This window comes from Oncorhynchus nerka, linkage group LG25 (assembly GCF_034236695.1).
Source record: "Oncorhynchus nerka isolate Pitt River linkage group LG25, Oner_Uvic_2.0, whole genome shotgun sequence".
NCBI classification, from domain to species: domain Eukaryota; kingdom Metazoa; phylum Chordata; class Actinopteri; order Salmoniformes; family Salmonidae; genus Oncorhynchus; species Oncorhynchus nerka.
The window spans coordinates 5,948,017-5,951,345 of NC_088420.1; the positions used below are offsets into that span (position 1 = coordinate 5,948,017).

The following is a 3,329-nucleotide window of genomic DNA, read 5'->3' on the forward strand; positions in this document are numbered from 1 at the left end:
TCCAACACTCTAACCACTAGGCTACCCTGCCGCCCCTGTGTACTAGAGTCCTAGTCCAACACTCTAACCACTAGGCTACCCTGCCGCCCCTGTGTACTAGAGTCCTAGTCCAACACTCTAACCACTAGGCTACCCTGCCGTCCAACACCCCTGTGTACTAGAGTCCTAGTCCAACACTCTAACCACTAGGCTACCCTGCCGCCCCTGTGTACTAGAGTCCTAGTCCAACACTCTAACCACTAGGCTACCCTGCCGCCCCTGTGTACTAGAGTCCTAGTCCAACACTCTAACCACTAGGCTACCCTGCCGCCCCTGTGTACTAGAGTCCTAGTCCAACACTCTAACCACTAGGCTACCCTGCCGCCCCTGTGTACTAGAGTCCTAGTCCAACACTCTAACCACTAGGCTACCCTGCCGCCCCTGTGTACTAGAGTCCTAGTCCAACCCTGTAGGCTACCCTGCCGCCCCTAGAGTCCTAGTCCAACACTCTAACCACTAGGCTACCCTGCCGCCCCTGTGTACTAGAGTCCTAGTCCAACACTCTAACCACTAGGCTACCCTGCCGCCCCTGTGTACTAGAGTCCTAGTCCAACACTCTAACCACTAGGCTACCCTGCCGCCCCTGTGTACTAGAGTCCTAGTCCAACACTCTAACCACTAGGCTACCCTGCCGCCCCTGTGTACTAGAGTCCTAGTCCAACACTCTAACCACTAGGCTACCCTGCCGCCCCTGTGTACTAGAGTCCTAGTCCAACACTCTAACCACTAGGCTACCCTGCCGCCCCTGTGTACTAGAGTCCTAGTCCAACACTCTAACCACTAGGCTACCCTGCCGCCCCTGTGTACTAGAGTCCTAGTCCAACACTCTAACCCGACCAGAATGAAGCTTCTCTCACATTCCAACGTTGAAGAACGTTTGGTGATATAAATATATTGGACGCTAGATGGCAGTAAATCATGATACGTTAGCTATTCGAGACCGTACATGGCAGACTACCTATCCCTGCTGCTGTACATGGCAGACTACCTATCCCTGCTGCTGTACATGGCAGACTACCTATCCCTGCTGCTGTACATGGCAGACTACCTATCCCTGCTGCTGTACATGGCAGACTACCTATCCCTGCTGCTGTACATGGCAGACTACCTATCCCTACTGCTGTACATGGCAGACTACCTATCCCTGCTGCTGTACATGGCAGACTACCATCCCTTGCTGTACATGGCAGACTACCTATCCCTGCTGCTGTACATGGCAGACTACCTATCCCTGCTGCTGTACATGGCAGACTACCTATCCCTGAACTGCTGTACATGGCAGACTACCTATCCCTACTGCTGTACATGGCAGACTACCTATCCCTGCTGCTGTACATGGCAGACTACCTATCCCTACTGCTGTACATGGCAGACTACCTATCCCTACTGCTGTACATGGCAGACTACCTATCCCTGCTGCTGTACATGGCAGACTACCTATCCCTACTGCTGTACATGGCAGACTACCTATCCCTGCTGCTGTCTACCAGAGTCCTAGTTAGTTAGTTACCTATCCCTACTGCCTGTGTACCAGACTCCTAGTCAGTTAGTTACCTATCCCTACTGCTGTGTAACCGTACATGGCAGACTACCTATCCCTACTGCCTGTGTACCAGACTCCTAGTCAGTTAGTTACCTATCCCTACTGCTGTGTACCAGACTCCTAGTCAGTTAGTTACCTATCCCTACTGCCTGTGTACCAGACTCCTAGTCAGTTAGTTACCTATCCCTACTGCCTGTGTACCAGACTCCTAGTCAGTTAGTTACCTATCCCTACTGCCTGTGTACCAGACTCCTAGTCAGTTAGTTACCTATCCCTACTGCCTGTGTACCAGACTCCTAGTCAGTTAGTTACCTATCCCTACTGCCTGTGTACCAGACTCCTAGTCAGTTAGTTACCTATCCCTACTGCCTGTGTACCAGACTCCTAGTCAGTTAGTTACCTATCCCTACTGCTGTGTAACTGTACATGGCAGACTTTTGACTATTTGGGCCAATCACTTGAAAGTAGGCAAAATTGGTAGCTATCCATTTTCAATGTATGATACTGACATTAATGAAACCAATTAAAACAATGTTGAAATATAAAACATTTTATTTTCTGAAATGACACTCAGTGTTGCATGATGCCAAATATAATAATATGTAAAGCTACTGTGAAAGTTATTCATGAAATTAAAATAACTTGTGGAATAAAACAGGCAAAAAAAAATGTCTGAATGGGATTTTAAGTTTCAGACGATGGAGTGATCCATGATATCTCAATATTCTACATAAAACAGTACCCCCCCCCCCACACACACACCCACACACACCCCCACACCCCCACACACACACACACACACACACACACTAACTAGGGGCCTGATATAAATCCACACACTCGTCACATAAATCAAACCGAATAAAACCTCTTTCAGTGAAATGCTTACTTACAAGCCCATGCAAACAATCACAACAGTCTCTTCCTGGGTTTTTTCTGGTCATTATTATTTTCCAGCCACTAGGGGGCTTCATTTAGAATGCAAAACAAACTTTATAATCGAAACTATATTTCTATCCAAACTGAGGAATTGATCATTATTTCACTTAGTGAAGTCCGTTATCCTTTTCATTCATCTGACCATTATCAATCCAGAGATCCTAAAATCACAACAGTCTCTTCCTGTGTTTTTTTCTGGTCATTCTTCTTTCCAGCCACTAGGGGGCTTTATTTAGAAGCCCTGGGAAAATCTCAATGGCTATTTCTTTCTCCTCGCGCCTCCTTCTCAAAAACCGATTGGATGAGAAGGTCAGAGGTCCCGCCTCTCTGACTTGCTCATCCAATGGGTTTCGAGTAGGTGAGGAGAGGGGACGCGAGGAATCAAGGGAAATCGCAATTGAGATTCTCCCACTCTGTCCGGGCCATATCCACACTTCACTTGACATACAGTATGTGCATAAATGAAACTCAAATTTATACAAATATTCTATTGCTTTAAATTGAATATTTGCCCAGGAGTAAATGACGGATTGGTTGCTTAGCAACCAAATCAACGCATGCACAACTATGGGTCAAAACAGACTTGGCTGGCTTAGATGGTTAACAACATGTAAACTATATTTAATCTAAAATCTTTATTGTGAAAACATAAATACATTTGCACAATGAGCACTTGTTGTCTCTCAAATACATCGTTACAGTTGTTGGTTAGCCCGCTAGCTAGCAAATATTAGTCAAATTAGCATAGATGTAACATCACCTCAAAACAAGACATGGTATCAAGAACAAGATCTAAACGAGCCACTTA

The 3,329-nt window shown here is 46.4% G+C and overlaps 1 protein-coding gene across 2 annotated transcripts in view; it reads right to left on the reverse strand.

The window, feature by feature from the left end:
- Positions 1–3,141: 3,141 nt before the first annotated feature.
- The window catches only part of LOC115118260 (bcl-2-related ovarian killer protein homolog A-like), a 43,847-nt gene continuing 43,659 nt past the window's right edge, over positions 3,142–3,329 (reverse strand). For both annotated transcript variants that reach the window (XR_010461064.1, XM_065009503.1), the window contains one exon: positions 3,142–3,329. This exon is cut by the window's right edge. The gene's annotated coding sequence lies outside the window, so the exon portion shown is untranslated.